This window comes from Caloenas nicobarica, chromosome 12 (assembly GCF_036013445.1).
Source record: "Caloenas nicobarica isolate bCalNic1 chromosome 12, bCalNic1.hap1, whole genome shotgun sequence".
NCBI classification, from domain to species: Eukaryota; Metazoa; Chordata; class Aves; order Columbiformes; family Columbidae; genus Caloenas; species Caloenas nicobarica.
Genome location: NC_088256.1, coordinates 18,970,734 through 18,996,383, shown reverse-complemented (window position 1 = coordinate 18,996,383; position 25,650 = coordinate 18,970,734).

Sequence of the window (25,650 nt, the reverse complement as noted above, 5' to 3'; positions counted from 1 at the left end):
GATTTTCACTTTCATAAACTCAAGGTCTAGAACTTCCAGTTGTGACTTTTCTAGGAGAGCTGAGATACTGATTTGAAGTCAGCCTTAATATGCTGGAACACAAGGAAAACTGTGGAGATGAACACTCAGCCAACGGTCACCCCTCTGCAGGGACAATTGAATATGTGCTTATGGCCAAAAAACGGCCTCGCTGCTTAGGTGGTGATTGCTCAATCTCTCTCTCAGGTGGTGAACCGCTATGCTGATCACAAATATCTCAATTCCTTCCTGCACTATAATCCATTCTCTGTTCTGGAAATAATCTGTATCTATTCTAGACCACATATAGGTCTGAGTGACATCAGAGTAAGACTGCAGTAACCCCAATTAATTTCAGAAGGCTTATTCTAGATTTATACTACTCAGAGATTAAAACGTGTGTATTTATCTTTGAATTGCATGGCAGAGAGTATAATGATGAGATGCATTAAGTTCCATTCTCAGAATAAATTAGTTTTGGATAGTGGAAGAATATTGGTGTACACCAGATTGACAAGCTAGATGGTCCTTTATCACTTTTGTCAAGCAAAATATAAATGCTAATTAATCTAGTTTGTTCTATCATGACTTCTGAAAATAAAAGAAACTGCTAACACGTGTGGGTGTGTGGTGCATATGGTGGGTTGTATTTTTTAAATTTTTTTTAAATTTTATTTTAATTGGTTACTGAGCACCAAGGATACTAGCATTTGTAGGAAAGGAAAATTCAATTCTAACTGCTTGGGCCATTTTCTGGTGTATTAGCTTCTGGTTGATAGGAGTAAGTTTCTTTCAAAAGTGGATTTCTACGTTCTTTAAAAAAAAAAAAAAATGAATGCCCTTAACCTCGACCATTTTATTGGTCTTAATCTATAAATTTTATTCATCTTCATCTGTAAATTTTTTATAGAAAAGACCAGTGGAGAAATCTGGTTCACTCTTCTGCACTCAAATTTATGGGGCAGATTTGTCACTTGTGTTCCATGATGCTTTAACATTACAGCCCCAGTTGATGCAAAGGCAGCATCGTCCAGCTATAGTGGAAGCACATGCTTATCCTTGAAGCACTGTTGTTATACACAATGATATATCTTCTGAAAGAAAAATGAATTTTCTGGAGAAAACTGTCACAGTGTAGGTTAAAAGACATTCTTTTTCCTGTACCTCTGTGTGTTCACATGGCGATTAGAAGGAATATGCATGACTTCTCCTTTCTCCATGGTCTTCTTCATGCCCCTCTCATGTAATGGGAATAACTTTGAATCTGACTTGAGTGATGTTTTTTTTTCCTCATTGCATGGAAAGAATTCATCATATGCACCACAGACAATATAATCGAGGTACTCTGTAGTATACAATCCTTCTACTGGATCTTTCCTGCATGATCCCATCTTTTCCTCTCGTATTAGGTGAGGAAAATGTTTTAAAATGAAACAAACCACAAAAAAAAAAACCAGTTGCAGTTTATAAAGGCAAATATCCTGATGTCATTGTGCTGGGAGTTTTTTATATGAATGTTGATGAAATTGTGATTTCATTCATTGCTTTTATTATTATTAGTTATATATTTGTATAGAATTTTTATTTTCACCTATATTTTATTTTGAATTTCATCATGTTTCATTACTTGCATTTAGACTGTTGAACAGATGTCTGTTCTGTTTTAAGTTTAGCAAAGTACCGCACAAGATTATGAGCTATAGAACTGTGTATTGTCTCAATAATAATATTGCCTTTGGTTCGGATAATTTTATTACTTCAATAAATATACTTTATATGGAATTGGTGCAGTTTTGCCTGTGGATTCTATTTTATGACCATTGACTAATCAGCTTTTTTAGCAAAGGAAAATGAAACCGCAGTACATTAGAGTAGCCCTTTTCAGCTCCCTGTTTTATTCTATCAATTTTTTAATTTAATGGTTGGAAATCCAACTGATGGTCAAGTATTTCTTCCTATACCTTCTTTGGTGTTTGGGGAAACTTGGGAAAGAATAGCATTTGACATCTTAATGAATAAGTGTGGCTTTAGGCTGCAGTCAGCATGCTTGACTAGAAAACAGCCAGCCATGCAGAGAAGTGGGGTTTTTTTTGTCTTTTAACTTGAATTCAGTCAGAAGAATGACCTACTTTGAAGGTAAAATTATGTTGTTGAAAGTTTTCGTAATTTCCTATTTTAATCCGTAGGGTTCAGTCTGATCTCAAAATGATGTTGTCATTGCTCTATCATGCCCGAATATTCCACGTGCTGGAACAAATTTTGACTCGTGACCATTGCAGGTGGGAAAACATAAAATGCAAAACACCACTACATTGTTGCACTTCTTGTAGTTTAACCATGTCCATTATTCCAGATATCTTTCTCTTTCAGATATGGAAGGATATAGGTTTTAAGAACTGGCACATGTTCAATAAAGAAGTTCTACCCTGGGAATAAACTCCGGAGCACAAAAATTCAACTCAGTTTTAAGACAAACTCAGTGCTGTTTACTAAAGTAAACAAATTATAAAATAAAGCTCTTAACATCTGTTCTACAAAAACTTACCCTCACATATCAGAACTTCAATTAGCTCTTTCAATTACGCTGATGATCTGCATAGGCTCAAAAAGCTTCATGAGAGCGTGGAAAGTTTGCACTAAAAAAAAATCCTTCTAATAGGTTTTCAAGCTGCTTACAAATGTTATTCAACATCTATGTAGATCACAGGGGTAATATTTGTAAGTGTTGAAGTTCAACACATGTAGACCCTAATACTTAAACAATGCACGTCTCACGGGAGGTCCACTCTGTTCAACATTTGTAGGTGCTTTGTAAGTAATCACTTTTAAAATGTGGGGTGATGTTTGGCAATCTTGAGCTCATAGCTTCTGTCTGGTACTGCAGGAAGGTATGAAAAGGGAAGAGATGGTGACTGCTCAGTATTTAAACAAATTGGTCTGATTTTAATGATGATCTAAATGTGAGTCTTTTGACCTCAGAGACCTAGTTTAATACTTTCTGAAGTTGAATGGACTTGCTGTGGGGGTTTTGGATTTTGCTTGTTTGTTAAAAGAAAACCTGAAATTTTCTTCCTTACAGGTTGCATTTAATGCATTTCTTTGCAGGGAGGGGAAATTGTCATTTTCACTGCTAGTTCATAAATGCCTTATGGATGCTTTGAGTGCAATGACAATTGGCTCCAACTCTGTGATAGCAAGAGCCTTTACCTAGGTTAGAGATCAGGGAGCTGGACAACAAATTTTCTTAAACTTCTGCTTAAAAATGAAACAAATACAAGATATTCCATGAGTGTCAGACTAATCCACTTCATCAGACAGGGATGTGGTTTTTTTTTATGCTCAGCATCTAGTAGCATAGTGTAATAACCTTGAGGTTATTTTGCTCTTTGAATATTTGTGAATGGTGTCAGAGTGACTGTATGCTTGCGTTAGACTTGTGAGAAAGCCAGAAAAACATTGTGAATTAAAGTTGGCAAGCAATTCTTATGTTTAAACACTCTTGGATGTGCAGGTTTATTGCATTCCTGTTGCTTTGGTGAAGGTTTTTTGTTTCTTTCTATGTTAGTATATCTCTGAGTTTAATATGATACTTTTTTTGAAATAGGAGTTTTGCCATGCAGTTTTATTTAGAAGAACAGAAGGTGATGCTTGAGTTAAAGCTCTTTCAATCATCTTTCAAATTAATGCGGAAATGCCAATTAAAATCAGATTTTGATTAATTAGTCATTCACTTACTAAGAAGGAGACAAAGTCAGGAATGTTGTTAGGATGCATTCAATAAAAATCATGGGAGGAGAGTGTCACAGGAAAGAAACCTTCAGTGTCCCAAAGGAGACTTTTTTTTTTTACTGGAGGACATCCTCCAACAGCCTGTTCAAGTTGGTTTGAATGATCTAATAAAGAAAACGTCCATAATGTGTAAGTAGTTTGAGGCTAGTAGTAGCACACATCCTTGAGCATGAGTATTAAATGTAGTTGCACGTCTTTGTGCAAATGGCAGACTACCATGCTACAATAAATGGCAAGGACATGCACGTCCTCAGACAATCAGTCTGAGTAATGAATAAAATAGTTTAATCTTATCATCTTATGTCAAGAGATACGCGGTCCCTGCTGGACCAAAGAAGTGAATGAAAATATATGTTATGTTTGCAAATGGCACAGAGGTATCACTTAAACTTAGTTTTAGAACTTCTGTGTTCTGGAGACGCTTGCAAATGGGTACAATGCTGACTTTTTTTTTTTTGTCCTTATGTAAAAGTTGGAGCTTTCAAAAGCAAGTACAGTACTCAAAGTGTAGTTCTGCTTTCATAAAACTTGAGCGAATTTGGCCCAACAATGCATTCATGCTTTTCAAACTCTTCTACTTCAAGTCAGAGTTCTAACACAAATGCAGCATTGCTTATGTTTTCACAGTAGTGTTTTAGCAAAGCCTATGCACTCGTAGTCTGCCTGTCTTCTTCCATCTCTTTCAAGTGCATGCATGTTGCTTCCTGCATCTTCATGAAAAGATGAATTGCATTTATCTCCACCCAATTTCTTGATTTCTCAAACACCAGCAAGTTAATCTTTTCCCTCTCTAAAGGAATGGTGGCATTTGTATTTGTCACTTATAGTTACACTGTATTTCTGAGGGCTGCAAAATAAAAGGCAAGCTTATTGCTTAGTATTAGTCAAATATGTGTATACGTAATAAAACTATCCACATTTCATTCCCCTCCCTCAACCCCCCCAAATGCTGGTGAAAGTTTATTTTTATAATGTTGAGAAATAAATAGAGTTACAGTGAAAAACTCTAAGTGAGTCAAAGGATCTATTAAATGAGCAGTTGGTATAACTGTGAAAAATTGAGGAAGGCATGGAGAACATACACTGCCTAATTTAGTTTCTTAAATGGCGAGGCAAATCTCCCCCAAGATGGTGTGGAAGAGAGAGATTCCCTCAAAAGGCAGCTCAGAGTAGAGTCTAAAAGATGATAGCGGCAACGATGACAAAAATCTTCACGGATTTTTGTTCTGGTGATTTGGCCTGTATGATTTCCTCTTTACGTATTCTTCTGGTTCAGTAGGAGACAGCTTGTATACTTGAAACTGTCTGTCGTTCTGATAAGCTGGATCCCTTGAATGCATTACTATGGAGGTAGCTTTGATTTATCTCAGAACAGTCATAATCAAGCTGATACTTCTTTCCTCCATGTCTGTTACAAGTGTGATCACTATATCTTCTTATCCTTGGAAGGACATTTCAAGGAGATAAGTATTTTGTAAGAATCTGAGAAAAATGTTAGTAATTTTTCTCATTTGCATGGTGGTCTACAATTTGAAAATGGAAGATTTCCAAGCTAACCTCTTGCATAAGATTACATGAACTAGGTAGATTTCTCTCAACCAAATTTAAATCTATTAATTAGAAAGCATGTGAGAGCTAGTTCAAAAATTCTGTTAACATCTGATTTAGACTTTTCCGTGTTTGGCTTTGTAAAGCAAAGATGACAGAGGATCACTTTGTGCTCATCCTGCACACCAGGTTTTGGAGTTAAGCAAATCATAATGGGAAGCCAAACCGAATTAATTATCATTTAGTTTCCTTAGTCTGATGGGATATATACTTGTTTATTTCACTACCATTGCATTAATAAATCAAATTTTAGAGCATTCTTCCAGAAGCACTTGCAGTCCTTAGTAGAATATCAGCCAGAATGATGACCCCAAGCAGCTGAGGAAAAGGTGAGATTCTTGGGGCCAGAGGAAAATAGGTCTGCACTGCAGAGATTGTTTGGTGCTGATTGCTTCCTCAGGGCTTCTAGTCTTAATGTCATACCATTGAAGTAAAGACTTTTGGTAGAGAGATTTTAGTGAATCCCAGTTTGTGTTTCCAGCCGTCTCTGCTGGCTGCTGTGGATAGTACTTCTTGCTCCTTTTCATGCTATTAAAAAAACGGCCTCTTCGTGACTCACACTAGGGGGAAAAAAAAATCGGAAAATAGATTCAGTAATTTTCTTAATATCTCTGCGTCCTGGAGGCTGAAAGAATGGTCCTCCCTGTTCACTACACCCAGCTCTACAGCACAAACTTATTTGGCCTGTGTTCAGTGTTTTGACCAGGCAGTCAGCAATATACAAATATATTAAAAATGAAAATGATACACTCTCCTTTTAAGCATCATTGGGTATACCAGTATGTGAAATACCTAGGGACACCATAACTAAACTCAGTTTCCTGTCTCCAGAAGTAGAGTTAATCAAGTGGGGGCTGAGGTAGCATGTGAGATTCTCAAATGACCTTAATTTGAACTCTAAATGCATGGCAGGTTCAGAACATTTCAAGATAAGCTAGTCGACCAAGACTGTTCCTCTCCAGTGCAACTGAATAGTCTACAGACATTAAAAGTATATCAAGCAGTCCACTGCTAATTCAGAAAGTCAGGTCAAGTTGGAAACAATTCTACTTTTGAATGTGGTTTAGACTGAAGAGAAGTATTTTATACAGCTCTAATTGAAATACCAAACTTTAAGAAGTCAGTCATCAAGGCAGCCAATACCATGAATCAAGAACAGATCAGGATACTTTCATGAACTTAAATCCTCTTTGAGCTTTTACCATAAGGGAATTTTGTGAGTTCAGCTTCATATCAAGATGTTCCACTCTTGCTCAGAAGAATACCCAGCCCTGTAAGTTCCAGGACCAATTCAGGGGCCAAAACAAAGTCTAATTCTGATTCCCTCAGCTCCAAAGGAAGTGTGAGTTTGACTGTTGGGTTTCTGTGTGGGCTGTCTTAGACTCTGTGCAATGTGCTGCTATGACCATTTAGTTGTCAGATTCTGACAGGTGTTCTATATAATACTCGTATATCCCCCATGGCCATATCATGTAAAAAATACAAATAGTTGCACTGTGGATGTTTCCAGATTCACAGCTTTCTCCAAATGCTAGCAAATCCAGTAAGACTTTTTCCATTGACCTCAAATGACTTTGAATTCAAAGTATTCCCTGGTCTGCCTATAAGTCCAGGTAATTATACCCTGATAGTGATTCTGTTCTATTCAGTGTTTATCTTTTCTTTTTCCATCTAGCTCAGTCATTCTAGAATAAAATATTTTTCTCCTTGATTTTGTAACCTTCTTTCTTCTTTCCCATAGAGTGCTTCTGGGGTGACAAGTAGTTAAAATTTAAGTCACCTTTAATATCAAAGAATTAACTGTCTTTTCATAGTTGCCTGGGCCATGTATTACCATAGAAGCGTGAATACAAGTATTTGATATTCACACAAAAGAAAGCGCATTGACTTACCTAGGGTTGAATCAAGTGTTACCTTATTAGCATTAAACAGCTATAATGGGAGAGAGATGAAAATAACTACAGAAACATGAGGAACAACAAAGATGAAAAGGAAGATGTGAGAATGGGACAAAAACATGGTTCCTTATTTGTAGGGTGAACTTAAAAGATACCCTTCTCAACTCACCTGGCTTGTAATGTATTCAGAAATGGAAATTAATCAGAAGTTATATATATTTGTGAAAATCTGGTGCAGGGATGTGATATGATAGTGAGCAACCGGCAGATTTTGAGACTAAGTTTCAGCTCTTCTATAGGGAGGCCTTTTCGCACTTAATTCTACTCCATAGCCTCGGTATCTCAGCTGCTCCCCTTGTTCTTTTTTTCCCCTTTGACTTTGATGTATGATCACATTCTTCATTCTTACTGCTCAAAGTCTAAAGATGATATTCCTTTATATTTGGATCTGTTCAAAATTTTTTGAAGTTGATGTGCTTTTCTCTGTAACAAAATGTGCCTTGTATTGATCATTTCTGATATTTTCCTCTTCTAAGACTAAAAAATGAAAGATTCAAAAGCAAAATGGTCCAAGTAAAGCTCAGTTCAGTCAAGTAGATGTATTTTATTGCAATGGTTTGACAGCCAGTTTGTGTCTGTCTTTAACTTGATTCAGCTTCTGTTTGGTCCTGTTGTGAACTAGAAACTTGCTTAATGTTGATACACCAGCCAATGTGATGCCGTTATCTCAGTCATCCTTACAGCTATTCTGAAATACACAGGTTCTTTATCACTTCCAGGTCTTTGTAGATGGAAAGGAGTTACGATATTTCTCCCATATTGGAGAAAATCTAAATGTTGCGAAAGCTGAAGGATTGATTATTGGTCTCATGTTCACTTACATCGATTCAGTCTCAGACTTGTTTCAGGAAAGGTATTTGTTCTCTTCACGTTGAATTAGATTTTTAAGTCCTTTATTTTGAAGAGTCAGTGCAAATAAATCTGCTGATTTCTCATGGATATTAATTTGCAGAATAGTGACAGAGATATTAATCCAGTGAGGTCACTCAGAAATTTCATCTGGAGTTGCTGCCATTTTGCTTTGACTTCTTCTTAATCTCAGTCGTATTCTGGTATATAGCCTTGCTCTGATGAGAGGAAAGTGAAGGTATATAAATCCAAGGGGCTACTGGTCAGCTGCTGTATGACTGGAATGTTACCAAGCAAAAGATGTGGTCCCTCTCTGAAACAAGCCATGTATGGCAGGGTGTTTTTTAAGCCTCTACTGGTATGATCCAACTGTCATTAAGAACACCAGTAATCCTTCTGAGGATATTAAGAAAATTTGGGTCAGAACTCAAAAGACTAATCTTCATAACTTCTCTGGATTTGAGCACATCATTTGTATGACAACAGAATAATTTAAATTTCTAAGTTAGGCTAGTACACACGTTATTTTAGGTCAAGCTTATTGTGCATTCCACTACAATTAAAACCAAGTCAGTTCCTTTGTTTTAGTTAATTCGAGAGGTCTGCTTAAAGAGGTAGAAAATTAGTAGAAAATGTTTTCCTCTTTGCTATATTGAATGTTTTAGGAAATCACATTATTGGCAGAAGTTCTTAAACCCTCTGCAATTTCATAACTATTGATCTGTTTCTAAAGAGTGGAAATTTTGCTGTGATGATGCTAGGTACACAAAAAATGTGTGGTGATCTCTAACCCATTACTACTTTTTGCTTAGCTTCTATAAAAGTCATCTGGAATATCTAACCTTTCAGATGTTCATGGTGTTTGCCTCGGTTAACGCCAAGTGATTTAAACACACATTTCGATATTGTAAAGAAACAATGACTAAAATATATTTAACGGAGAAATGTATTTGTACAGTATTACATCTGACTCGTCACGCTCATTTCCTTGAACTTACTTGCCGTGACTGTGACATGGGAGGACTTGGGAAGCAAAAGATCAAACTGATACAGGTTGAGTATTGTTACTATCTTACAAGTGTTTGGATGCATGTTGCAGTCAGGAAACCCTGGATGTGACTTTCACAGATGCCTTCTGGCTTCGGGGTGTACAAAGCCTGTCTTGGGAGTTGAGATTTCCAAGATGTTAAAGGGCCTTAGGGATCTGTTATTCATTTTCAAGGAGCAGATATAATTCCCATTAACTGCTTTGCGTACTTAAATTACATGTCTAGTTCATATCTGTTATTTGAGTAGTATATTCATGATGGTTAATACGTCTAGATGGTAAAGGCAAAACATCATTGCATTTGTAAAGAAGGTAATTAGAGATCAGGTTGTAAATCTGATCTTTTGAGACATGGAAGGTTTCTAGGAATAGTGTTAAGACAAACATAAAATCTTCCGCTTCACAGAATCACAGAAAGTTAGGGATTGGATGGGACCCCAAAAGATCATCTAGTCCAATCTTCAGTTGATTTTTTTTTTAATTTACTTTTTAAATATAAAAAAGGTTTTCCTCCACCTTTTTCTAAAATCTAAGTCAGGGATTAAGGTGATAGAGAGATGGCAGGAAAATGTTGATGCCTACTTAAACAGTAGAGATTCTGCTCCCTCTCTGGTTATAAGGGTAGTGAAGGAAATACTAGAATTCTTCTTCAAGACAATATGTGTCATGGATCCTTGACAGCCTCTCATGACCTGCAGCCACTGAATATTCTACCTTTATAAATAGGGAAGTTAGGCTGAAAAGAATTGGTGTCTTGCATCTTTGCCACCTTCATTCAGAGGAATAATGTGGTTACATTGAATATACTTACTGAGTTTCTAGATGTATGAAAGACAACGCATTTCTTCTTGGTTAAGAGATCACTACTTTGAATTTCCAAGGATATCTGGAATATGAATGAGACTGGGATTTTGTGCTCAGTATCTCAAGTTTGGATTCACTGCTTTAGCATTTATAGTAAACAGCATGTTTGTTTAGCTGGAAGACACATACCAGTCATAGTTTTCTTGACTACTGTCATGTTTTATCCCGAGGACACAAACTTTGGATCCATAGCACAGGCCTTAGTGGAGGATTTATTTTCCTCCCTGACAGTTCTATCTCATTTTTTCTCTTTCCTTCGTTCAACAACATTTACCTCCCTAAATGTCTTGTGTTGGAGATCATGAACTTAAATCAGTCAAGCCAGCCAGTGGTTTTATGAAGTGTATACCAGAAGATAAAGTCTATTAAAAGAAGAGTATTGGTCTTTTCTGGGTACATTCCTTCATGCCAAATAAGAATCCTTTAAACAGGAAAGATGGATTGGGTTTGATATTTGACCACCTCATGTTTTTTTAAATGTCAGGTCATTTTTCTCTCTTGGATTACTGAGTATTTATAACATCTAAATATAAACCAAAAAAATTACTTCCAAATATATATATGTGTGTGTGTGTCTGTATTTGTGCGTATACAGTAGCTTATGTTGTTGTTGCAAAAACAGGCTGTTCAGCTATAATATTATGCAGTTGAATGATAATTGCAATGCCAAGAATTAGGGGTTATTTAATAGGTGAACGAGTAATGGTGAAATGGCTTAGAAGAGCATCTTAAATTCATAATGGTCATTCACATAAATAACACTTTACCATTTCCCATCTGTCATCCTCTGTGAAGATTTGTGGTACCCTTTGATCAGATGACTTGTCCTTGAAGTACAGTTAGCATTCTAGTGCGAAATATCAACTGTTCTGCTGACAGAATGAGTTCAGTCAGCAAGCATCAAACACTCTGTATGGCATTCATCATGGGAACCAAGAATAAAATGGTTTCAGCCCTCAGGCAGAGCAACCTGCACTAATAAATGTATTGGGAACACGAAAACCTTAATATTTAAAAATTAATTAATTCTGGTGGCACCAATATTATTAGTTAATTTGTTTTATCAAGCAAAGCAGTGAACTGTGGTTACCCAATAGTCTTGCCAAAGTAGTCACCTCATTGTTTAGGAAGTGCCTTTATTCCTTTCCCTCCCTCTAATTTTTTTATTCAAGTAATTTTTGCAAGCAATTCCTGACGTTAGTTCTAAATGTATTGCTCTCCCCAACTTTACATTTTTGTGCAGTTAGGCCTGTATTATCAAATGAAAGAGCTAACTAATAATGCTGATTGGTAGTGTGGCAAATGATTTGAAACAAAAGAAAATTAACATAACGGTTATATCTCACCTAATAGAATATATAAATAAGTTAGGTGATATCTGTTCAGGTTTTAGAGCCCTGATGTTTTACGACCTCATAGTTGAAGAAATTAATATTTGTTCCCCACTCATCAGTGAACTAATATCTCTATAGATGCTCTCCAGTCCTAGCACGTATGTATAAATTTGGTCAAATTTATTGAATTCAGGGTGAACAGTTGTCATCTTGATGCGTGTGGGCCCCAACAATGACATGGGACAGCTGACCAGTGCAAATTTCCTCCTAGCTTTCATCACCCACAAATGCCTTCTGGCGCAAATACCTGAGCCGCCTTTGTGTGAAAATAAAAACGTGCACAGTCTACTTCAGATCTTTGCTTCCTACATGGAAACAAAAGTAGCTCCAGCAGACACTTGGAGCCAGGAAACATTTCCACTACCTGCAGCATAGCCTTATCCTTAAAGTTTGTTCAGTTCCTTTACTTTTTCTAAAATAGATTTTGGAGTTATGATAATGAAAGCTAACTAAAGAACTGACCTTGAAGAAGCCTATGCTGCTGCTTTTTTGGAATGAGGAGTACTTAGAGCACAAAGAATTTGAGTATTTGAATGCAAAGTAAGGATGATTGTGTTTTAAGTAGAGAATCAGTTACTTCCAAAATGGAACTTTGATATATAACCCTCCTACAAACAATTAAAAATGGAGATTTCTTGGCAACATAGAATACTTTGTATGAATGCAGGTTGTGTATCAAAGCATAAACACTTCAATGAGAGCTCTGCTGTCTTTGAGACTGAATGCAGGCTACTATACATTACTGAAGATTTTATTCTTCCATCACTATTCAACCAACACAAAGTGAGTAAATTCTCTTGATATATAATAGTGCTGAAATTCTTATTCCCTTACATGCAATGAACTTTTATTCTAATAATAGGTCCCATTTTTCTTTTGCATAATGAAGAAATAAAAATTGAGTAGTGACCTTATGAATAAGCTCTTACAAATGTATGTAAATCAAAATATAGCCTTCAGTTTATTAATTCAATTGACATTTACTTGTTTACAAATACATACACTGCAAGGTCCAAGTATCTGGGGATGCACTCGTTTTCTATCAACTGTGAAATGGACCTGGATATTATAAATACATTAAATCCTCCAACTTCAAGTTCAACTGATGAATAGATCTGGATGAACTCTACAAATTTTGGCATCAGCACACAGATCTTTCTTTAAATGTCTGGATGACCCTGAGCAGACAGTTTTTAAAATAAAGTAATCAATTTTTTATGATAAGTTCATAAACTTAAATTAAGAAAATAAAATAAAATAAATAATCTATCTATTTTATGCATTATAAGTTTAGTCTTGTTATTTCTTTGTCTTACTTTCAGAAAGTTAAAAAAAAAAACCAAAAACCAAAAAACAACGTTTTATGAGCTTACTTAGCAGAGAACTGGTACACTGTTTCCACTGAGACTTAGATGATTTTAAAGAATGACAGGTACATCTGTAGACATTACTCAGATATCTGGAGCCCATCCAATTATGCTCATAATTCCTAGATGGCAAGAGACATTCTGCTGATATTGGTTTCCAGTTTTTTCCTCCTCCTTCCACAGTAGCAACTGAACTGAAGAACAAGACAAGATCTTTCAGTCTCTCACAAAAATTCATTGCCTGCTTTCCGAGTGGACTCTCCCCCCAAAAATCTCTAGAGATGAAAAGGGATGCACCAACTAGCATGACTGTGCATAGCCCCCTGGGATGCTAATCACAATTATCATCATGTCTTCGAAAGGACAGATCCAGGGCTGAAGGGATGTGTCAGTCCCCATTCAGGTACAATAGCTGCGAAATTAACAATGGATAGAAATTATTTTCCTAAATCATAACATATTCATTATTCGTGTCATTCATCATAGTGAGATGAATTTAAGTAACAATTTATTGTTGGAATGATTTTCTGTAGAGGCAAGATACAAATTTGGCCACTCTTTTACATGACAATCTCTTTCTATAGTGATCACTGATATTCAAATTACTGAACTTCAGTTCTTTATAGTCTGAAACAGTCCACATATGGGGAAATTTTTAGGAATGAAGCAAGACTTCTGTTTTATAGGTAACTTTCCATATCATTAAGAGAAAACAAAAGGATGGTTTTTTTCCTCTTGTAAGACACTAATTCCATTGCAGTAATGCTGATTATTTTAATACTGTTAGTATTTAATAAGAGCTAAGTGTTTTAGGAATTTAGAGCATGGAGTATGTGTCCTTTTAGCTAGATTTCATATACATAAACCAGCCTTCTTACTACAGCAATTAGAATAATGTGTGGGTCTGAATCTGCATTCATTCAGGTAAAGCTCCCATTGACTTTGTGGTAAAGGTGCAGACTCTGTGTGTGGTATGGATGTAAGATGAGCATCTGTATAGTTTTTCAGACAAAAGCTACCTTAAATTTTCCTGGTGTGACTTAAGTTCACGAAAGGATGAAAATTCTCAGTGTTAAGCCTCTAAGACTTTGCTACAAAAGGGTGAAGTTAAGTGAAAGTGGTTCCCTGTTGTGCCTTGATCCTAGTCGTGAATGTCTGCCTGTGTTTTTGTTGGTGCAGACGAAAGTTAAAGTTGACTCCTTTTGAAAGTTGGGAGGGAGAAAAGAATCTCTAAACTCTTCTATGGATATGAGGAAGGTCCACACTGGCTGAGGTTTGCAAACTCAGAAAACTGCCTTTGTATGTCAGTCTCAAAATGGTAGACGGAGCTTAACAATGGCAGTTTGGTCTTGAGGGCACTAAGTTTATTAAGAAAGATACTGTTGTCATTACCCAAAGAACCATATAACATAATTGTCTGTCTTGCCTACTATAACACCTTAAAGAGCCTCCACAGTAAAATGGCTATCATTTTGTCATTTTCCAATATCTTATTACTTCACTAGGCCTAATAATTTACAAGTCCCAGCCTATTGCCTGTGACTCTACAGATGGTTTACCATTAGCTTAAAACTGTGCCTTTTCTTTTCAAACGTATTTGACTTAGTGAAGGGAGGGGGAAAACTAATATTTATCCTATAAGATACTAAGTCAATGCTCTGTGACAGATTCTGCTATGCAAACTGGAAGACTGACAGATCAAGTGGAAAGGTAAGAATTTGTGTTGCACAGATTACGTAGCTACAATTTTAGTGCTAGAGAAGGAGTAAGGTTCTGATTTGATGACTTTGCATAAAACAAAGCTATACTTCTGTGTGCGTGTGAACTCTGCAAAGATGTGCTTGAAAGCTCTTGTGTAATCCTGGACAGCAGACCAAGCAGGTGATGCAGATAAATTGCAGGGCTCTTCCTCTCTGGGCTCAAATAACAGTTTAGCAGTTGGTAAGTGCTGCAGTAACACTATCTGGTTCCTAGGGTCATCCTATAAATATTTATAACTTCATAATTAGGTCAGAAGAAGTTGCTGTGGAGCCAATCAGTAGAAAATGATAAAGGGAAAATTTTAATGCAACCCATTTAAGTGAAGCTCATCTACCCCTACCTTGGTTAGGGAACAGAATTTCTAAGTCAGACAGAATTAAATCTGTTTGAAATGGCTGTGCCGCTAAGACTACATTAGTAGTTCAGCGTTGTATCTAACCTAAAAAGTGATTCTGTACATCTAGAATATATTAGATATTAGAATACAATAGAAAATAATGTACTGTTTAAGATATGTCACAGTTACTGATTCAAACTCATCCTCGCATTCAAACAAAGTTAAATTTAATTTTATTTTTTTCTTTTTCTTCCCATTGTCCTTTTGAAAACCTATACTGTGAGCTTACAATTGAGCAAATGAAATGTGATTTGACAGCCTGTGAGTCAAACTAAAGAGATGCTGCTTATATTGCACATGAAGAACCATTCTTAATATATTTTTCGTCAAGAATACAAAAGTGACAACTGTGACTCAACCTTAAGAGCAGAGGTAGAGAGAATACAGGGAAAAAGTGACTAATGATAAGTGCAAAACGCTCTTTCAGGCTGCTGGAGATAGCCTTTCCACTTGCTCCTTTTTAAAATAGCTTATCTGTGGGAAAGAACAATTTGAGTATTCAACCTTTAAGCTGATGCTTCTTTTCAAATATGAAGCAATTAATTGATTGGATTAATTTAATTTAGAGACAGTAATTGTTTAAGGGTCAGTGTCATTCTAGGGTCTAGAGTAATATTTTCATGTTCTAAACCAGTTTTTCATTGCCTTCTTTACCAAGAGGAGTCTATTTTAGTGTCAATTCATCCACTCGACCTAAATTGCCTATGGTGGATTGACATATGGCCTCTGACAAGATTATTTCTTAATCAGTACTTGGGGAAAAATTGGAGAATAGATTTGGATATCTTAGAAATGCTTTGGAGTCCAAGTATGCTCCAGCTCTTGCACAGAAATTGCAGACAGTTGCAAGTGAGATTCATTGTGTCTTGTAAACTGCAAAACGTGATTAGTGGGCACCCTTTATTTTGTTTCCTTCTTCAACAAAACCTGAGAAATAGAAATAGATGTTTGTTGTTCAGCAGTTTAGTGAATATGACAAAAAACCCTCCATTGTTTATATGCAAAGATGAGCATGATGAAGTTTCTATTCTTTCCAGTAAAGAAACAAAGAGCCTGGGTTTAGCTCTGTTGCATCAGTAACTTGAACTACCATTATATTTGGGGTTTTATGCATAATAGCAGTATAGATATCTTTCTAACTAGGCTGGAGAAGAGCTGCTATGACATATGTTATTACTGAGTATTCAAATCTGAACGAGTCTTCCGCATGCTACAAACGGTAACTGACCTCATAAACCATGCGCATTACTGGAGCTAGTGACTCCATCAATTTTCTGTGGTTAAACTTCAAGTCTTGAACTAAAACCAAAGTATATGTTGAGTTAATATATAGTAATAAGTAATGCTGCTTGTACTTCAAACCATATTAATACAGTTAAACCAAACTAAAGCAGATCACAGCATGTCTCAGTTTATCACTTACTAACATTGATTTTTGTCAAACAAAGAAGTAAGAGCAATTTCTGGAGGTGAAAATATCGTAACCTAAAAGATGTCATTATTCAGTACTTGTGAAATATCAGGATAATTCATCAGTTTTGATGGATTGTCATCTTATTGCTTTAATGAAAACTAAATTTCCTTTAAATACATAATATATTTACTTTAATGTGCTTGAGAAGAAATACAATTTTCTGGGGCTCTTTTCCAAAAACTTTCATACTCCACAAGTTTCACTTAAAATATCCTAATGTTTTAGACATATTAATTGAAGGTTTTTTTCAGAATGAAACAGCCTGGTTGAAAGCTTTAATAAAAAGATCCCTAAGTTATAAGATAAATACTGTCAGTATGTCCTTTTTATAAAGACAAAGACCACTTGATAGCAAAGTCGGGAAGCTCTGTACAGAATCAGAAAAGAAATAACTGTGGTTTGACTATTCATTTTACCACCTTCTTGTGGCAACTTCTTGTGTGAAGCTTAAGGGACAGATCTTGCGCATCCTTACACAAGTAGTTTTTATTCATGGAAGAATTCCTTTTCGAGCCACTGGAGCTACTAATTTGAATGAAGGCTATTTTGTCTTTAATGTGAAAGGTTTTTCGTGGCTGAAATATGTTTGGAAGCAGGACAGATTGAGAAGTATTTTTACCCCATTATCATCTTGGGACAGATGAAATTAAAGATTTTGATATGATGACTTTGAGTGCAGGAATAATGGCATTAAGAGTGCCAGGCATAAAGTATCATATTTGGATGCACTCCTGAGAATGACAAAACTGAAATTCAGAGGCTGCACAGATAAAGCACATGGCCTGTGATTTAGCTACAGAGAACAAGATAAAAGAAATTTGTGAAATTGTTGATTTATTAATAGATAAATTAAAGAATTAAAAAAAAAAAGACTACATTTTTTTTCCCCTGCCATTTGCATTAAGGTGAACTTAATTGTATTGGCATCAGGAATGAAAAGAATATTGGCATATCTAAATATTATATAGCTCATGAGAGCCTCACAAATCTGTCATTGTCTGATAACGAGCCCAGAGAGATATTTAAGTTTGGGTCACTTCAGAAGTCACAGCCAGACCTCTGATCTGCTGATTGACAATCCTGTGTTAAAAAATAATTACATTCTGTAAGAATGGAATAAAGTACAAACACTGCTCAGTGTATTTATAATTATATCTTTATCCTTAACATAAGAGAAGGAACATAAATTGTCCTGTCTCACAAAGCTTCTGATAAATACGTATAAAACCTGAAAGTAAAAGACTTTAAAAGAAATGTATGTCCTAGAGACAGATGGACAGAAAAGAAGACAGAAAGGAAAAAAGAAAGGAATTGGTTTGTACAGATACAAACTTGGTGATAATGAGACTCTATATAATGATATATTGGACGATCTTCAGTTTGTATCTGTGTGGATGGCTATAGAAACTGAGTTACTTTTCCCCTGTTTTTAAGCAGCCTGGATGAAAGCCATCTATAGTTTCAAAGGCACATATGTTGCTGTGCTTGAAGTAGTAGCTTCATAATAAGAAGTACTCCAAAATATAGGGCTTGTGTCTGAGCTTTGTAGAACTATTCCCAGTCTATGCAGACACTATACCTTGGACTGTGAACAGTATCTCCTTAAGTAGTGTCTGAGACTGTGAATTTAATAATATAGATATGTCTATGTAAACCCTCATTACTTTTTATTTTGTGCATGTATCTTTTCATTTTCCTTTTTTAATTTCTCAGAGCTTGCATAAGGCAGCGCAGGTTTGAGTTACCATGTAGATAAATCTAACATAGAAAATGCTTTGTGTCCTACAACAGTGTTCATTTTCTTGAAAATGTTTTTAGAAACACATGCTGCTTTAGCAAAGTATGTGGCTTTGCATGTTGGTGTTTCATGGGCCATGATTTTTACCCGTGTTTACCAAATCCAAAATCCTACAGCTTCCGTCGTAGAAAACACATGACCAAACACAGGTCTATGGCAACTTATTTCGTAACAGTGAAAGAATAATGTGAGGATACCAAAAGCAAGGGTGTCTCATGTAGATATGCAGTTTTTTAGTAAAGGAGGAATAAGTATGTTCCAGGGATATAATATGCACTTCAAACTGAATAGAGTCTTTTAAAATAAAGTTTAAGGTTTTGTTTTTATTTTATCAAGTTTATTTTTATTTATTACTTTCAGATATTTATAATTAAAGTTTCATTGTTTTGTTTGTTTTTAACTACATTTCAAGAATTGGTCCAAGTACTTAATATGTTAATTACCAAATCTGGTCAATCTTAATACGAGGGTGTGATATGTTTATGAGTTTTTTGGCTAGCATACATGTTCTGTGCTAGATTGTGCTTCTCATAGTCCTGATATAGGTACTGTAGCAACAGGGAAATATATACTCAAAGTAAAATAAACTGAGACACAGTGAGGGTAAGTCACTTAACCAAACTCATCTGTCTATATGACATATATAGTTCCTTCTTGTTTCTTGACCATATTTAAGGTCTCATTAAGAGTGTGGTCTTTCCCTTCAAACATTGTCAAATAAAACTCATAGTGAAATCTATTTTCATCGTTTATCTTTTCCTCCTTTTCTCTCAACATATTAAATGCCCTTCTTGGGTATAAACAATATGCAGGAAAGGAAGACTGGGACTCCTGGACAGGTTTTCTGCCAGAGCTGGTGTAGATAGACCTGCTGGCTTCACTTGCATTCCTAAGGGCAGTTTGCATTCAGGGTGCATGCTGTAATGTGGAAGACAGAGCGCTCTGTTCCTTGCCAAACTGAGACAATATTTTGAGATCCAGTTATGATTAAACTAAATAATCTCCCCTGATCTCGCTGAAGTGTTTCATCCTAAATCAAAAAAGACAAATTTGGCTATTTCCCATAATTGTAGTTTTTAGCTCTGATACTTTTCTTGGCCTCAGATAAAATAGAGGGAACTTTTTTATTTAAAAAAAAAAAAAGCTTGAAACTGGGCCGCCAATGCCCTCCTCTGACAAAAGCGAAGTGTCCTTGAAAGTATTTTCATTAATGGTCTTGCTTCTTTCCCCTTCATGCATTTGAACTAGCTGAAACCTTACCAAATTCTGCTTTCAATAGGGATTAGAATGTCTCCCAGACTCCACATATTCACTGCAATCCTTCTGCAGCTTAAGTGTTTGCTGCACCTTTTACCAGATGTAAGGAGAAAAACCACAGCCCATAATCAACTTTCAGTGACACAGGACAGTGAAGAGTGATCCTGATTCAGAGATAATTAAGTCTTTTTACTTCACTCGGCTTCCACTGGATCCTTTTGGAGAAGGTTTTGTGACAGAGGGTGTCAGATGCCAGGGCTTCTCCTCCCAACTCCCTTAGTCTTTCTCAGTAACTATGGGCAAGTGATCATCATTTGCGGAGAAATCACGTCTTGAAATTTTGTCTCCAGCTTGACTCATTGCAAAACCATTCGCCTTGTGTCTCCTATTGACTTGACACATCCACTCTTGTTATTTCAGAAACTGCACAGTTTAGTATATAAATAGAAATTATTTTTTCAATGTACCATTGTTCTTTAATGAGCCAATTAATAATTAAATAACTTTCCTCCCCCTAGTAAAATACAGGAGCATCTACCTTGGTCTTTGGGAGCTGCCCCAGGCATATCCATAACATTTTATTTACAGCATAATTTACAGCTGATCAGCTGTAACAGCTATAAGATATTGCTACCTTATGCTTTATTAGTCCACTAATCTGGCAGTCCTCAAGCCTGATTCTTGGCACTTGGACAGTAGATAGGTCTATCAGCAAGGCTTCATTTGCTTTTCTGAAATCTGCAACAATGCCTATATTATGTACTGTGGAGTATTACAGACAGCGGAACTCTTCAACGAACTCAGGCTTCCTGCCTCACGTAGCTGTTCATCTCTCTGAATTTTTATTAAATTTTGGAGTTTCGCTGTAGGCTTCCTTGGGTTTAATTATGTGTTTCACGATCTGTGTCATAAACAAGATTCCCAGAATATCCTTAGGGTAATGAAATGGTTCAAACAGGAGGGATCCCACTGAAGGTGGGTTGATTCTGGTAGTCTGCCTCAGGGCCAACAGCACACAAAATCATGATATTTTTCTAACTCTATTAACAAGGGTCCTGACCTATCCAACTATTTATTGCTTCAGGGAGGTATTATGATCTGTTTCTAACCTTGTTAATTGAAGACAAAGAGAAGTTGGGATGAAAACTTTGGATGGCCAAGCCACATGCAGTTGAGCAAATTGAGGTTTGCTCCAAAGAATTGCAAACCTGCTGATAACTTTTAATCTTTCTCCTCACGTTTCCTTGCTTTCCTACTGCCACCTCCTGAAGTGCAGCAGGGCTGAGATGGCAGCAGAAGGTGCCATCACATCCTTGGTTTACTGGAGGTTCATGGTGGGGAGCAGTGAGCCATGTCCTGGGCGCTGCGGCGCCCGGGGCAGCCCAGCTCCCTCGCAGGAGGTACTCAAAGGCCACTAGGATGGCTGGGCCACCAGGCAAGAGGGCCGCAGCCCAAGCAAGTGGGCTGTTGACAGACATGTGGGGAGACTTGTGCAGGGTAATGGAAGACAGAAGTTTTGGCAGGAACCCAGAAGAGCCTGTGTGGTTCCAGAAGCCTCCCTAAGCCTGGGCTGGGGGTGGCCTGACTGCTGGGCAGGGGGCAATGAGTGCCTCTCTTGAAACCTTTTACCTGGGCTCACACGTTACATCTGATATATCTTATTTTAATCTGCTGCTTTATGTTCTGTTAAAACATAACTTTAGTAATATAGAGCCTCAGGCACCTTTGGCTTGTGGTTAGAAATTTTTCCTTAAGGAGGCAGGTGGGGGTATTGGATGTCTAGTGATCCTGTCATGAAGACAGAATCCCAGGATAAATATTCTTTCTTCCTTCTCTGTAATAATGATGATTATATAGAGTTGCTCTCTTCTATGATTTTTGGTCTCTTATCTAAGATATCTGTCTGTGAAGTAGTCAGTTTGTTACCAGACAGAAATCTCTTTTGATCAATTTATTTTTTTATTAGAAGATAGTTATTCTGGGGCAGGCTGTCTATCTTTTAATTAGCAGAAGAAACATCAAAGGTTTTGGACTCCATCCAGCATAGAATAAGGGCATTCTGAAATCTCAGAGATTTTTAGCAAGAAAACTGCCTCAGTCCAAAGGGAAATTCATGGCTGAATGAACGTGCTGACTGAGGAACAGCACAAACTCCCTGAGAGGGGTCCAGGGGGAGAGGAAGACTTCCGAGGAGGAAGAACAATGGTGTGAGTTAGAGCATATATCCTTCCCACAGCAGAAGCCTTGCCTGAGGAGCTGAACTTCAAAGACATTTCCTGCAGATAGCCTTGGATGTCAGGCAGTGGCTGAGGAAAAATCCTGGGAGGAAGTTGAAAGAAAATAACCTTTTTCAGGAGGAAGAGAGTCAATGGCAGCTCTGACTCAACCAAGTCTGTGTTTTTATTTTTTTGTAAAGAATAGCTCACATGACAACGAAATGGATTTTGTGTCACTTTTTTTGTCTTCTAGCATTTTGGACAGGAGGTCTTCAGACTAATAAAATCACATATACTTTTCCAGGAATTAGTAATTAGACCTGCCCAAATGATGGTGAGGATGGAAGTTGTTTTGGAACATCTTAACTATTCTGAGAAAATGGTTGAACCTATTTCCAAATTGGAAAAAAAAAAAAAATCCCCTTAATGGCCCAGGGAATATTGACTTAGTATCTCAGTTTAATAATGGACCAAGAATTATTTAGGTAAAAGTTTAAAAGTTGATCAGCAACAGCTAAAGGAATCAGCAAGCAGAGAATTAAACGAGTTTGCGGGAAATATATACAATTTTCATTTCATTTGTTTAAAGATAGTGGCTGGTTTGGAAATGTGATATGTACTGATTTAACAGTAATGATGATCAGAGACTGATGGAAGGAACAAAAATGAGCTATTACACAAATCTCTGGAAACATCTATGAAGTTGCTTAAAAATGAAAATGCCATCTGTAAGAATTACTGAATGAGAACATTTCTTCTAAGATTCACCAGTAGAGTTAGAATCGATGAATTCAGATAAAAACTTGGACTTGAGTTGTAAATGTCATCTACACAGCCAAAATGGACAAGACTGTTTATTTTTTGTGTGTTTTAATAATTTTGTCACACAAAAGTAACAAGGAAAAAGTTAGTTGAGATGTAAGAGGAAGAGGTTTGTTTTGTTAGGGAATAAAAAGCCTGAAAGAGTCAGAAAAAAGAAGAGAAAACAAATAAGCACTCAACAGGGAAGAAACTATGGGAGTAAAAGTGTATCAGTTGTATAGAGGAAGAGTGAGAGCCTGTGGAGATATAAAGGCTCTTAAAGTCCGCATATTCCATGGAACTTTATCATAAGGTTGTATATAATCTTGATAATGAAAACCCCTACACATTTCTGTGTGTAGATCAAGAAGTCAGTCAGCTGCAGTCTGATTTGATGTCTAAATCCTGGCTGATGTAATGATTGAGTAGAAATCCAGTCTGATTTTCACTGGTTTTTGTGGAATGGGGACATGGCACCTGATCACAAGTTACTAAGAAGCACGACAAATAAGCCACTATAAAATTCCAGTAACTAGCTAAATAACTGGTGGTGCTGCAGGTTAATGGTGGGAGAATAAAGTGTTGCCTTACATGGTCACTTTCATAAACTGAGTTGGATGTGCATTCCAGAGCATATATAGAACTCAAAGATGGTACACATCAGCTTCTTACACTACATTTGTGTCTTTAAATGAGATGTTTTAATCAATCACTGCAATAAAGAAAGTGTTACAAGCGGTAAAAGCATTTAAATTTGAAAGCTGGCTACAGCAAATGACAGAATGTTTTCTGTCTTGATATCAAGAGATGAATAATTTGTGGCTGCAGAATAGAATGTAGTGTAAACTGGATAACGCCAGAGATTTAAGAGCTCACATCATGGAGAAATGTGTTTCATAGTTGGTCAGGACTAAGGAGTCAGGGAGTATATCTTATGTCTATCTGTGAATTCCTGAGGGCATGCATAAAGCAGTATGAGTTGTAAAAATTATGGACTGATAGTGGAAAGAGATTGACCAGTCCCATAAATCTCTGTCATAAGTCTGAGTCCAATCTTTTTCCTCTTTGTTCTCTTTTAATGATGGAATCTATGTTTCAGAATGTTACTTCTCCCATTTCTGTAAGATGAGTTGTCACTCAGACAAGTGCTATGATTAGAAAACTGAAAGTGTGTATTGCAGTATAAAAAGTAGCTGACACTGATTGTTTAGACAATGAGCTGCAGTTCACTGAAGCATAAATTAAATGATTCAGCACCAACAAGCAGGTAAGCTGACTTCTTCTGAGTACCCACAAAGCAATGGGAAGAGAGATTGTCAGGAAAAGCCAACAGACAGCTGATGGAAACAGCAAAATAGAAAGCAAGCAATACTGCCTTGTTGGACCACACCTGCTGTCCCCAGGTCCCAGACATTTAACAGTCTAGGGAATACTAGAAGCTGGTGCACAGATGCATGAGTGAAGCCTGATTTAGCCTGGACCCCTGGCTGTCACAGATGAGAGGGAAAGGTTAGGTTAAATATTCAAGTTGGGGCACGGAACAATAACAAAATTTGTGTAGAGGAAGACATAGATCAGATCATAAGAGGTACCTGTCAGCTCAGGACTGTGATGGAGATGAAGATGAGGGCAGCTGTGAAGTACAGTTGGACAGCTGATACACCCAAACAGATAAGACTGCCAGGACTAGAATAAGTCTTAGCATTCAGCTGAATTGAAGCAAAACTGGTTGATTTGAAACAAGGCTCACATAAACAGCAGTGATGGAAACTAGAGATTGATTCTAAAATGCTGTGTTCTAGAGACTGTGATGCCTATCAAGCCATACTAAGGACTATACAGCTCAAATATGCATTGTAATTATAATCTCTGACAATCTCTAAACAAGTGAATCAGCTTTTTAAGTAGGTGACATTTACATTGTTGAAAGATGAAGGGACCTTAAATGTCAGGAAAGGGAAGAGTACACAGGAGCAATCAGGAGCTGGGTGGGTATGCACATTGCCTGGCCAGTAGCTATACTCTTTTAATTATTTGTTTCTGTAATACGCATACAGTTAAATTTAATAAGCAAGGGATTCTTTGTCATTGTGACTAGCAGAACAGGTAGCAAAGCCTTACTTTGAGTTGTTTTTTGGACGGGTTTCAGTAACTCAGCCTACAATTTTTTTTTTTTTTAAATTATGTTTTTGCCTCTGGCCTATGTGTATGCATTTTTGATGGAAAAGACTTAACCATGGTCTATGTGTTTGTAGGGGAGAAATATCTTTGACCGATAGTACTCTGAAGTATTCATTTGTACTTCACACAGAATACAGTGTATATTTAAATGTTCGTGTAATTTGCTAATTCTAATCAAGAATGTAAATTCTAGTCAGATGTCATCTGAATGTTTAATGCAATTCCTATTTATGACATTATAATGTTGAACTTAATAAAGTTTAAGAGAACAATTTTTATTTTAGTAAACAGAAGAAAATTGTCAATAGTTACATAAACTGTGATGTCTTTTATGTTTGCATATGTGAACTTGTATGTGTGTATACGTCACATACATTGAATTGCTCTGGAAATATTGCCGCAGAATTAGAAAGTGAAGATATGGTCTCATGATGCCAATACAGGTCAGATAACACCACTAGCAGATTGTGATATTAAAAATCTAGTAGTGGATAAGAGTATGATGATTTTTTTTTTTTCTTCTGAATTTATTCCCTCTCTGTTCTTTTGTCTTCAGGGTATGAGAAAAGCAATTGTAGCAGAAAATCAGGGGAGAATAGGACTGGTAAGATGATGGTCGTTCTTTTTACTTTCAGTGTTTCACATGTGTATATGTACACAGTATGTATCTATGAAAAGCTGTGTACACATATATAAACTTGATTTTTTTTTAAGCCATGTTAGAATTGATTTCTGATCTAATGCCAGTGAAAACAAACAAACAAAAGAAAAAACAGCAAAAAAACCAACAACACTTAACCTATCACAATATTTGACTAATGTAAATGAGAATACAGTTTTACACAACTGAGTTTTAGTTCATTCTTGTGA